The 13,653-nt window shown below is 46.6% G+C and overlaps 1 long non-coding RNA gene across 2 annotated transcripts; it reads right to left on the bottom strand.

Moving 5' to 3' along the window:
* Positions 1-4,154: 4,154 nt before the first annotated feature.
* Positions 4,155-12,784, bottom strand: LOC311580503. 2 transcript variants are annotated; one of them, XR_014773480.1, is made up of 4 exons: positions 12,576-12,784; positions 9,352-9,525; positions 5,318-5,465; positions 4,155-4,726 (listed from the first exon to the last, which is right to left on the bottom strand). It is a non-coding gene; the product is annotated as an uncharacterized lncRNA (long non-coding RNA). The 2 variants fall into 2 exon arrangements; XR_014773481.1 differs by lacking the exon at positions 12,576-12,784 and adding an exon at positions 9,639-9,935.
* Positions 12,785-13,653: the final 869 nt, after the last annotated feature.

A 13,653-nucleotide genomic window follows, 5' to 3' on the forward strand; every position in this document is an offset into this window, starting at 1 on the left:
TCTTGGGTAGCTACAGTTCCACTCAAATTGGGGAGCACACCAGTACCCCTCAGCAGGATGAGGCATGCATAGACACACTCACAGGAATTTTACCTTGCGAAACCCATTGAGCTGTTCGTTTCTCTACAGACTGCACTTCACTTTGAGGGACAGTTTTATTCATGTGGTACATAGGACTGGTTAGCGTGTGTAGGTCAGCACAGGCGTACCTGCTTTGAAAGCTCACTCTTCCGTCACTAGGATCTATATTAGCAGTTCTTTACTGATGACTATTAATATCAGACCACATTGTAAGCTGCATTTCACTCAATTTATGTGTCATAAGCAGGCTGACTTCTGTGGAAATGCCCCATCATGGTACCCACAGAGTCATGTAGTCACTTACTATACTTCTGTGTCTAGAGCACTTGTCTCCTTCTCTAGAACTTCCAGGAACCAAAAGGGAACACACAATGCCATCAGTGTCCCAGGCTCTACCAGAGCGAGCTTAGCGAGCTCCCTCAACCTGAGCTCACGTGCTCGTCCTCTCTTAGGCCTCCTGTTACAGATGTAGTGTCTCTATTTTGATGGCAAGGAACTGAGATTCAGAATGTCAGTGAGGCCTCAGCCACAGCCACAGAGCTAAGCAGAAGAAGAAAACTAACATCTAGTATTTCACCCCAGTATACAGTAATACTTCCACTTTTATGAAGCATTTATAGCCACGGCTCTCTCTTTAAAACAACTACCAACTATAGTCTGAAGTGCTTGAGGAAAAGACCTTAATGCGTCGCCAGCCGTGTTCAGGGTAGTTGAGCTACTCCGATGGGGTAGCAGACAGTATGACCAGATCAGCCTGTGCCAGGACCCTTGAGAGCGTATTCTTTCCCCATTCAGAACTTCCAGCTCTTTTGTTAAAAGTAACTAAGGAGTTTTACACAAGGGCTTGAGATTACTTCACCTGAAATGTGCCAGCCCTTTGGAAAAACCAACCAACCAAGCATAAAGGAGGGGTCAGCCATGCCAAGGGGGGGACTATTCTAGACTCTGTTCATGCAAGTCATTAGAACACGGCGTCTGGCCTACTCAAAGACCACGTCTCCTAACATGTGGGAGTGAGTCAGTGCATGAAACTTACTTTCCTGACAAGCAGCAGAGCTTTGTCAGAGTCCAGAACAGGGCCTGATGCCCTCAGGAAGCCTGTGAGTGTGTGACACTAAGGACGGAGCGTCCCTCTCAGAGGAGCCCCTGGTGCAGTGTCACACTCCTGCCCTCCTACAAGGTCCCTTTCTCACTCCCATGACCAGGAATCCTGATGCTTCTGGCAGAGTTCAGCCCACTCAGACAGTTGCCTGGAGCCCAAAGCCAGCCCCGAGGGCAGTTCCTGGGAGGAAGTCATGCTTTAAACACTGAGCTCAAGTTCCATGACTTTGCTTGATTATTAGAAAACACTGGGAAACTCAAAGGCCGTTTCCAGGCAGCCACCCTTATCACCTAGGCTATCGTCTCTCCCTTGAGCTGGTCAAACAGCTGTCCGACAACCTGCCAGGGTCCGATAACTTCTGTGTAGACAGCCCTGCCGATGCCAGGCCCACTTGAAGCATTAAAGTAAGAGAAATGAATGGCACGGTGCAAGTTCACGGGGATGGTAGAACTTGTCACCAGGTTCTTTTTAGTAGAGCAAATTGGATGGAAAAAAGCAGGTAAAATGAACACTTCTGCACTATGAATTGAATGTTAACTGTGTCTACCAAGAGTCCGTTATTTAGAAGGCTCATCTTCTTTGTAAGTGTCGAGACACCTATAAAGCAAAGCCTGTTGTGAGGTGACTGAGTCATCAGAGGAAGCCTTGCCCCCGGAAGCCGCAGGGAGTCCTCGGGAGTGCTGGTTAGTTCCTGTGAGGAATGTTACACTTGGGAGATCCTGCCCACTTCCTGATTCACCGTTTGCTTCTTCTCGCACAGGCTTTCACCATGATCCCATCACATGATGTGGCCTGGGTGACTGTTTGTTGGTTAAGATTTTTTTTAATTTGTTATTATGTATACAGTGCTCTGCCTGCACATATACCTGAAGGTCAGAAGAGAGAATCACATTATAGGTTAACCACCATGTGGTTGCTGGGAATTGAACTCAGGACCTCTGGAGGAGCAGTCAGTGCCCTTAACCTATACTAAAACCAGCAGCACACTGTTTCAATCCCCAAAGCTCTGAGCAAACAACCTTTTCTTTTCAGGTTTCCATGATACAATTACCCAACTCTACTCCTAGGGAATTTGACTAGGCACAAAACACTGTTGATATTATAGGCAGGCCTCCCTTTTGATGTTTGTTTTATTCAAGTAAAATAAGGGTTGGGAGCTAGAGCAATTTAACTCCCTAATTTATAGCCGGCAGACCTTTCCTGGGGCCTTGGCTAGCATGAGCAGAAAAGCATGCACCAAAGACTCAGGCAGGCTGCCTTCCGGGACGCTAGGCTGCTTTGGAGACGTTGCACTGTGACTCCAGCTGCTCTCTTCTGAAGTGCAGCGCTGGCTCCAAAAGGTGTTACTTGCACTGTAGCAATTTTACACAGGCGGTACCGGACACTTTGCCATTACAAGCAGCAGTTTTTACCCAAAGCAGATGTGGCGAGCTTCCCCAGCTGGCCTGGCCTTGAGTCCAATTAAAGGTAGCAAGGGTACGCATGCCACTGCTGTACCATTAGGGTTCCTGTGCCATGACGGCTAAGAATGTGGCTCTTATGTAGCATAGCTGGGTAAGGGCTGTTGGCTTTCCCCCACCTTTGGGGCACTGCATGGTATCCTGCAGTACCAGGGGATTGAGTTCTTAGGAAAGAGGCATTTGGGGAAGTTACAGCTCAGGGGCCTCTGCATCCTGCGTCTGACGTGTGCATTATCTTCCATGTCTGGAGGGAAAAAACGGACAACAATAATCAGATGCATGTTTGGGGATTCAGACAGTCCTGCCAACAAAGAGGAAGGCTTCTAGTGTCTGGCATTGGAATCAGTTTTAGAGGTCTTTGACTCTGAGAGTAGGCGTTGTCAGCCCAAATGCGAAAAGCTCATTTAAACTATATATGTACATTTAGACACATATTCACATATACCACAGTAGTTTAGATAGGTAATAATATATGATTCCTTATGACTTTTAGACATCCATATTTTATTTCACCTTCCTCCTCCTCCTCTTTTATCTATCCCTTTCCACCATCTCTAAAGAGCCTCTCTGTCCCACTTCCAATTTAACTCTGTTGTACTATTGAAGAGAAACACAGAAACCATGGTACAAAGACACGGGTGAGAAATGAAGGTTATCCCTGGCGAAGCGCTGCTGTGCCGTGTACACCTCAGAATATTGCCACGGAACTCTACAGCAATAGGTTTGACAGGGTAAATTACTTGGTGGGACAGAACAGTTGGTAAGTGCTATCACGTGCGGCCAATCCATTGCTGTTTTTAAAGCCAATGGCTGTGTGCTTTATAATAGCTATGATTTTGAGCCTCTTCTCGCCCCTACCCCTGCACCCACATCCACACCCAGGGAACAAGTTCCTAAGAATACTGGTTGTATCCCAAATACCTTGGCTTACTCCTACCCGGTCAGGTGACGTGCGCAGTCCTTGTACATAAAAATGCTTTGTGACTGCCTAGATGGCCTCTCAAGATACTACAGAGGCCATATCCTGAACCTGTGTTCTTATTCAATACAGATGAATACATCTTTACTAAATCTCTGTTAATAAATTTGCTCAAGGAAACGTGTAGCCTGCATGTTGTGATTTTGGTCTGTGGTAGACTTGACCTTGATACAATCCTCCACTATCGCCCTCCATCTTTTCATAAAAGACGAGCTTTATTACACCCAGAACAGGAACGTCTGGCCCTAAACTAATGATGTTTCTCAGTGGGGAGACAGTGTTGGTTTTCATCACTTCTCTTTGAACTTGAGAGAGCTATTGTCCAAGACTTTTGGTGTTTTAAGAGCGTGGTAACTCCCCTCCCTTCTAAAGGCCGGAACATGCAAGTTAGTTTATGTAACAGGCAGTCTTTATATGTCTGGCACAAAAAAAAAAAAAAAAAAAAAACCAGAGTACTCTCAAACAATCTCAGTGACAGTAAAAGCTGGGATTAAAGTGTGACAATGGCAGTGTAAGTACATCTCAAGTTTGTGTCAAAGTCATTCTCCTTTTAATTGTCAGAGGTGTCCTCCACTCTATCAGCTTATAGGAAAGAGGAGGAAGAAGGGGAGGAACCTAAATTTTTGTCAGAGTCACACCTTGTCTCATGGAGGGTTTGGTACTCAAGTACATCTGTTTATTTATTTGCTTCATTAAATGTTTTTATTACATTTACTTATGGGCGTGGGATCCAATGCACAGTAGACAACATGCTGGATGTGGCATTCTCTTCCTGCCTTGTGGGTTCTGGGACTTGAACTTGGATCATTAAAGTTGGTTACAAGCACCTTCCCAAGCGGAATCATCTCACCCAGCAGCGTTCTTCTGCTTCATGTCAGCCCACCCTTCACTAGAGCATGAGGTACGTGTCTCGCCATACTGTGTCCATGACCCCTATGCTGGTGCCCTGAGCACTAGAGTAATGTCTGTAAAATGAGTAAGTACTGAGTCTAGCACACTCTGTGACTGGAATGGGGTGGGGTGGGGGCGGAGCTTGTCTCTTACTGACTGTGGAAAGCAGCTTATCCAAGGGCACTTAAAATTGAGAACCACTTAATCTGGCACCTGAAACAAACACAAACATTGAGGGAAATTACCATGCTATTTCAGATACAATAAGAAAGAAAATTCTTTATACACCAAGAAGCTGTTTATAGCATGATCCTCTCATTTTATTCACTCAAGCTCCAAAATGACCAAGAAAGACCTTTGGTCAGTGAGCAGTAAAGACCTCCTTCGCTGCTCTTGAAAACTGAAACCAACCCTTGCTGACCTTACCCCAACAGGCAAAACAATGATGCCCACCTCTCTCCCCAGTACGTGTGTGTGTGTGTGTGTGTGTGTGTGTGTGTGTGTGTGTGTGTCTTTCTGTCTCTCTGTGTGTGTACCTCTCTGGCTGTCTCTCTCTGTCACTGTGTGTATATCTCTCTATATGTCTCTATCTCTCTCTGTCTCTCTTTCTTTCTGTGTACATGTGTGTGTGCACATGTGTGTGTGTGTGTGTTGCACATGTTCAGCTGTGGGATTCTACTGTAGGACTGAAGAACGGTCTCAGAGATGGGCACCTTCAAAGCTGATCATCTGTAGTGAGGAGGACAGTGAGGAAGGAGGAGCCAAGGGTCATATGAGTCAGACTTAGCATCCAACCTGACTTACCTCTTACGGCAGACACGCCTTCAGCAAATCGGAGTCTGAGACAGAGAAATTCAGCTCAAGAGAACGTTCAGGAAGATGTCTTTATAACTTCAGTAGAACAGCTTGGCATGATGAGAGACAGTGAAGGAAAAATTGTGATTTCCACCACCTGAAATTGAAAACTTGATATAAGAAAAACAAGCTTGGTCTAATAAATGTTTGAGAAGTTAAGGAATACTGAGCAGAGATGTTTGCAACAGGCATCACCACATAGGTCAATGCTTACTATGAGTTAACGATCTCCACAAAGCAAATTAAGCAGAAGAGACAGACGTGCTATTCCATAGACGGTAATGTGAAATATATGTTCAATGTTACCAATACCCAATGAAATATAAGTTAAAATATAGGAAATAACGCAATTTTTCTGGGACCAGAAGTGTTCTAATATCTGGGTAAGTAAATTATAAAGAACTCAAGCACAGGCATTCTGTGTAAATTTCTATAGGTCTCATGCACTTCTTCCAACTATATCCCACCTCTGAATTTTTCAATTATCTCCCAATAATACCTCCAAATATAAATCTGTCTCTGGAATAATCCACTAACTATGACCAGAGCTGTTATGATCCAATCACTTGTCAATGGTTATGTCTACCAAAGGGGGACCAAGACCTCAATCTCCGAGGCTTTCAGGATGATATTTAATATACAGGCATTTCAGGTCTGGAATGGTGAAGCTGTCTTGATAGTATCTACCAAGAATTATCACAACAGCAGCTATCAATAACATGACTAAGTTACTACAACATGACTATAACACAACTATGACTATGTTACAAGTGATTCTTTGTCGTATAAGATCTGTTCACATGACATCACCGAGCCTCTGGTCCTGAGAGAATATGTGTTTCCATTTATAAAATTAATAAGACAAGTAAGAGCTACCTCTCAGCTAATCACTCTTTATAAGCCATGGATTGTGGTCTCAGGCATTTAGAGGCCCCAGCATGGAGCCGGGCACACAAAGGCCCCAGCACGGAGCCAGACACAGAAAGGCTCAGACATGCTTTTGTTGCCATCCACTCTCTTAGAGCAAAGGACAGCGTGATGTTTCTTTAAGCCCGAGGCTCCTATTACTCTGGATTTACTTTTCTCGAGGTACTACAAGCAGCAGTGGTTCCCAGCTCTGGGTCATCAGAATTAGTCACCTAACGGCCCTGACTGTAGACCAGCTTTCCATATATCTTTATCTGTACACATCTGCCTTTGACCATTTCTGGACTGTGTAGGAAAAATAGTGATCATAACAATTTGGGGCCAGAACACTATTTTTACCTAAGTTTCTTTCTTATTTTTCATTTCTTGGTTTTTTGAGACAGTGCTTTCTCTGTGTAGCCTTGGCTATCCTAGACTCATTTTGTAGACCAGGCTGGCCTTGAACTCAGAGATCCGCCTGCCTCTGCCTTCTGAGTGCTGGGATATAAGGTGTGCGCCACCACGCCCAGTTCCAAGTTTCAATTAAGACTTCACCTCTTTCCTGAGGGCTCTGTCTCTTGTTCAAACTTTGCCTTGGCACAAACGGGAATGACAGACTGTCCTCCACTGCCCCACCCCTAACGAGGACACAGCTGCCAGCCATCGTGTGGCTGGAACAAGCAGCACTGGGTCAGCAGGAGAGGGCATTTCATTTTCTATCACATCAGAAGGTATTTGGCAAATCTTGGTTTTATGTACTGTGTGACTAACTTATTCTTGAATAATGAATATTTACTACGATGTGCAAGTTGCTATGTGTGAATTCAAAAGGTTTCCAGGAAAAAAAGAAAACAGACTCAGAAAGTTAACGCACACACACACACACACACACACACACACATGTTACATGTTTGTAGATACACATATGTACACACACATACACACATCTATTGACTTGCAAAAGGCAAGCATGGCAGTGCTTCAGAAGAAGGTAGCTTGGAGGGCCTGAGGGAGTAAAGGGAGTCGGGAAAGTGATGTAATTCTATTGTAATTTAAAACATATTTTTAGAAAAATACAAGTGAAGAAGGGCCATTGGGTGACGTCTCGTGCTGAGGTCACAGGATGCTGTGGACTGCACGGCAGAGAAGAGACGAACCAGCCACACCTGAAAGGCTACAAGGACACCTACCCTAAACTGGCAAGAAATAGTGAGCGAAATCTGTGCATGTCCAACGTGGATGGTTTCCCATCTGTATTGAGTTGAATCCATGGTTGAAGAGCACACTGACACACAGGGACAACAGAGGCCTGCTACCAGGTTTGCAAGTGCACCGCAGAGGCTTTTCAGTCAAGCAGGCAATGCCATTGTGTTATTTTAAAACAGTATTAGGCACAAAAGAAACAAATGTCTGTAGTACACATCCTCAGGAATTAGACGCTAACGGACAAATGCTTTGCTGTTGTCTGTTTGAAGGATGTTGTTTTTCTCGGTTTTTTATTAGTTCTTTGAGAATTTTGTACAGCATAATTGTATTTACCCATCTTCCCCAACTCCACCCCAAATACACTCCAAACTCCGCCCCCTTTCCCAACCTACCCAATGCTACGTCCTCCTTTTAAAAAATGCATCAAGTACAATTTGTGCTGCTCATACTCTCTTAGGCGTGTGGCTGACCACTGGGGCATGACTGACCTACCAGGAGTCACCCCCTTAAACAAAGCCAAGCGTCCCTCTCCAAAAGCTGTTGGTTGTCAATCGTTCCTCATCAGCTCATGGGACTTTGAAGACAGATGTTTCATGGAACAAGAAATGTGAATGACCCTTTGCTTGGGCCTCAGTTCCTTCTTTGTGCCTAAAGGTGATCCTGCCTGCTCAGCGGGGGGCTGCTGAGACTGGATACACACTTTGTCGTAGGGGGATGAGAAGAGAAGGGAGTCAGGGGCTGGCCAGCCTTGGCATGCGGCTGGCTTATTGCAAACCCTTCCGGGTTCTGAGGTAAACACATAATCTCCTCAGCAACTTCCCTCCAGTCTTATCTAGCCCGGAACACACGCCCTGCCTGTGGTTTGACTGCCTGCCCAGTCAGTGGCCTGTGCATGAGCCTGGGGTGGCTTCAGCCTTGGATTCATTCCAGGCTCCTGGTCGGAGGAGCTTTCTAGCTCCAGAATTCTCTCACAAAAGATTACTTTCCGTTTAAAGTCATTCTCCTGTCTCACCTCGCTAAAGAGCTTCAAACCACTGGCTAGAGTCCCTCTTCTTTCCTTCCTTCCCCTACTCCCCTTGCTCCTGCCATCCCCCCTCCCACACACACACACACACAGATACACTCCCCCCACCCCCACCCCTCCATCCCCCACCAGGAGGACAGGCAGCATTCCTGGCACACTACCCTCAGGAGGGAAGGGACACAAAGCACTGTGTCAAAGGTCAATTTAACCACCATTGATTTTCAAAACTCAAATCTCAGAAGCCTTGACTTTTAATTGGCTATCTGAAACACAAAGGTTTGGCTTTATTTCTGCTTTCATTTGTTGGAACACATCCCTATACACCAAAAGTCAGCCATCTAGATGTCAAGGGCATACAGCATGTACAAAGTAGAGTGTTCTTATTTCAAACGTGCACACGCCAGAACTAGCATGTAGTGCAAGTGCCTTGAGAGTGTGTGTGTTTGAGGCTGCAGTAAAAGAGTGGAGAAGCTGAGCCTCCAGCTCCCTTGGAATGAACTCAAGAGACTATAAGCCCTGTATTGAGACCCTCTTTCACAATACAGACAGCCAGGTGAGGGCGCGTGCCTGAGGGCATGGACCTAGGGGAAACCCGGGATGCAAAGAACCGAGAAAGTTAAAGGGTCCTTTGAAATGCTTCTGGGGTCCTCCCATAGAACAAGTCCCTCCCTCCTGTAAGACCAGGATCAGCACAGGAACTAGTGTGCTGGATCATTAACTGTCAGTTTGAGAAAAGGGCCTTGAGTGACCTGGGCAGGGAATTTCAACTGAGGCACTATCTAGGTAAAGGTGGCCTGCAGATATGCAAGTGGGGGGCTGCCTTCATTGTTCATATAGGGAGACTCACCCCAGTGTGAGCAGTACCATTGCCTTGTTTGGAGTCCTGAGCTGTGTGAGAGTAGAGAGGGTTAGCCGGGTGCAGAGTGAACAGCCAGGCACAAACGAATTTATTCTCCCTCTGCCCTCAGTGGTGGATGCAGGTTTAGCTCTGAGTTCTCCACAGGAACGGACGTATCTGAAACTGGAAATCAAACACACCCTTGCTTCCCAACGCTGCTTTTTGTCAGGATGCTTTACAGCAACACAATTAATCCAGAGCAATTGGAAAAGGAAAGTGTAATGTTGTTCTCCTACCATCACAGAAGGAGGGATCTGCAGGATCAGCTACGGAGAAACCAAGTGCTGTCTTAGCTAGGGATTTCATTGCTGTGAAGGTACACCATGACCAAGGCAATTCTTATAACGGACAACATTTAACTGGGGCTGGCTTACAGTTTCAGGGGTTTAGTCCTTTATCGGCATGATGGAAAGCATGGCTGCATGCAGGAAGACATGGTGATAGAGGAGGCAAGAATTCTACATCATTATCCACAGCCAGTAAGAGACTGGCCTCCACATTCAGCCAGGAAGAGGCTGGCCTCAATGGGCAGCCAAGAAGAGGTGGCCTCCATGGGCAGCCAGGAAAGAGGCTGGCCTCCATGGGCAGCCAGGAAGAGGCTGGCCTCCATGGGCAGCCAGGAAGAGGCTGGCCTCCACAGTAGCCAGAAGGAGACTGGGGGAGACTCTCATCGCACACCAGGCAGAGCATGGGCATAGGAAACCTCAGATCCCGCCTCCTCAGTGACACACTTCCTGCAACAAGGCCACACCTCCTAATAATGCCACTCTCTATGGGCCAAGCATTCCGACACATGAGTCTCTGGGGGGCCATTCCTGGGCAAACCAGGACAGTGTATCGTTTGGTAATTAGATGTGTCTCCCTGCTTCTTCAGACTGCCCTTTAAACCTTCTGACTGGCCATTACTATGTGAGTTTTTTCACTAACGGTCCTACAGCCGGAGAGTTCCTCAGTCCCACCTGAGCCGGGATGGCTGGCCATTCTACCTGCAACTTGTGAGGCATCTTCCTCCATGTTTCAGTTTTATTTTAAGGGACTTGTGACATTTGGATTGGGTCCAATCAATGGGGAAAGCTGAGCACTCTGCCACTACCCTGAAAGATAATGACTGAGAGTGACATCTAACAAAGACCTGGAATACAGTAGAATAAGACAGTGCAAACTAGTGCCACAAGAGAGCTCTGTGCACCTACTGGAAGGACTAAATTTAGATCAACAATAACAAGTGTGGGCAGGGGCGTGACACAGCTGGAACTCTGATACATGCAAGAACACTGCTGGAGGAGCATACATGTGTGTGCCCATCTGGGGGAGCATACATGTGTGTGCCCATCTGGGGGAGCATACATGTGTGTGCCCATCTGGGGGAGCATACATGTGTGTGCCCATCTGGGGGAGCATACATGTGTGTGCCCATCTGGGGGAGCATACATGTGTGTACCCATCTGGGGGAGCATACATGTGTGTGCCCATCTGGGGGAGCATACATGTGTGTGCCCATCTGGGGGAGCATACATGTGTGTACCCATCTGGGGGAGCATACATGTGTGTGCCCATCTGGGGGAGCATACATGTGTGTGCCCATCTGGGGGAGCATACATGTGTGTGCCCATCTGGGGGAGCATACATGTGTGTACCCATCTGGGGGAGCATACATGTGTGTGCCCATCTGGGGGAGCATGATGGCACATTCATAAACTAGAAATACATACCTACTCTTTGACCTAGCAACTCTGTTATTAGGAGTTTAAACTCAAGAAATAATATGTGTGAACACCCAAAATTGTACTGCATAGCAGCTTTAGGCAAAGTAGCTAATAGCTAGAAAGGATCTTGCTCCAGGTGACCCAATAATGGTGTGTTTGCACAGTGGCATTGTCAAAAAATAGGATGGCATCCTGTGCACTTCACATACACAGAAGGAAGGAAATTAGAGCAGTGGTCACAGGCCTGGAAAAGGAGAACAGCCCATACTGATGTTGGAAATAGCCTGTTTTGCCCAGCTAATTGTTACAGGAATAAGTATACATCTCAGAATTCATCAAGATGCACACTTTAAGTGGATATAGTTTCTTGTTTGTTACCTAAATTATCAGTAAACACCAAGACAATATAACTTAAGGCATAATAAACAATGTAACACATAAGCACAAATGAGCTCCAACAAGTCGGCGAAGGCCTCCCCTGGGGGCTGGGACTGCCTAACCAGCCACAGCTGAATAAATGGCTAAGAGAAAGGACTGTGGGCCAGCCAGGTGGCCAGAAGGTGGGACAGATGCTGAAGGAAGAAGCAGACTGTGAGGCCCAGGGACGGCATGAAAAGATGAGGGTTGGAAGCACATAAAAACTGAGAACCCAAGTGTAAGTGGGGAGAGGCTGAGGGAAAGGCTCTTATGCCCTTCCCGTGGACTCTGGCTCCGACCTCGTGTTGCTCAACTGTGCCATCCGGATGCCCGACAAGCACAGCTAGGCAGTGTGACACAGGTAATATATTACTAATTAAAGCCTGATGGGGTGATCCCTGCAGTGACAGAGGATAGGTGCTGCGGGGTAAGAAAGGGTCAGGGAACCATGCCAACCATCTCTTTCCTCTTTTAAAAGTCTGTCTGGCAGAGACACATGCTTCAGAAAAAAAAATGTTCCCGAGCAGGTTTGGGGATACACTAGAAGCGAGGCCAGTCAGTAAGTAGTGACAAAGGAGTGAATGTGTCATAGAGAAGGTTCCTCCATGATGGAAAGGTTCCATCCTGCCTGGAAGCTCTTTAAGCATGGAGGGGAACAGGTTCAGGAAGTCCCTGAAACTGATCAGATTTGCTAGGCCTCTATACAAGAGTGAGCGCTAATGACGGCTTAGAGTCACTCTCAGACGAGACCAGCTGCCCAGAAGAAGCAGAAACCAGCCAAGCTTGCTGGAAAAGGCTTAAACAAACTGAGTCACTTGAAAAGAACCCTCTCCAACCTGGTGATCTGACAGAAAGCTGCGCAGTGTGTTCCAGGTTCCCAGCTCTCTGAGCTGCCACCCTTGCTGGAGTGATGCAGCTGTCTTTAAGTCGCTTCTGTTCCTTTAAGGAAGTCCTCAGCAATATTCATGTAAGTAACCCAAATAAAACGCATTGATTCACCAAATTGGACCTGGGTGGAATCCATACTTTTGCCTGTCATGGGCCCCTTACCTGGATAAGTAGACATGTGCGTACTCGCTCCCCAGAAAAAGTCTTGTCACACACCAGAATGACAAAGTTGGAAGTTAAGGCTGTGGGAACATTAAGGTCTCATGCACCAGAATGCTGGAAGAAACCAGGAAATGTTGAGTTACTGAGAGGCCAAACTCATAACAGAAGATGCAGAGGAGCAGGCCCGTGGTCAGAAGCTCTGCCACAGAACCTCCTCCAAGTCTCTGTGTGGCTCCTGTGTGTTAACTACCCTCCTCCAAGTCTCTGCATGGCTCCTGTGTGTTAACTCACATCCTCCAAGTCTCTGCATAGCTCCTGTGTCTTAACTCACCTCCTCCCAGTCTCTGTGTGGCTCCTGTGTGTTAACTCACATCCTCCAAGTCTCTGCATGGCTCCTGTGTGTTATCTCACCTCCTCCAAGTCTCTGTATGGCTCCTGTGTCTTAACTCACCTCCTCCAAGTCTCTGTATGGCTCCTGTGTGTTAACTCACCTCCTCCAAGTCTCTGTGTGTTAACTCACCTTCTCCCAGTCTCTGCGTGGGTCCTGTGCATTATTTCAAGATTCCTTGAAATTATTCAGCTTTTGAACTTTCTCAGCTTTTGTGTGGTTTCCATTCTTCCTCATCTTTTCATTATTTCAGGATTCCTGAAACTCTTTCAGATGTCCCCTCCTAACTTCCTCCTCTCTACACCTTGAAATATGAGTCAGAGGCCAGGTGAGGAAACTGTTTAGGACAAGGAGGCCTCTCTCTGACCTGAGAACAGCACCTCCTCTTGGGACACAAATGTGCTTGGCCTAAAATGACCCTCCAGTTTATGCTGCTCAGGTCCAGCCCAAGGTCTCTCAAACAATCCAACTTAAAAGGGCCTTTATGCTGGTGAGGATGTGGAGAACGGGGAACCCTCCTCCATTGCTGGTGGGAGTGAAAACCTGTACAACCACTTTGGAAATCAAACTGGTGGTTTCTCAAAAATTGGGACTAAGTCTACCTCAAGACCTACCTATACCCCTTCTGGGCATATACCCAAAAGACAATATACCATACACACAGGGACACTTGCTCAACTATGTTCATAG

Source organism: Acomys minous (assembly GCF_964271855.1).
Source record: "Acomys minous genome assembly, chromosome: 13".
In the NCBI taxonomy this organism is placed as follows: Eukaryota; Metazoa; Chordata; class Mammalia; order Rodentia; family Muridae; genus Acomys; species Acomys minous.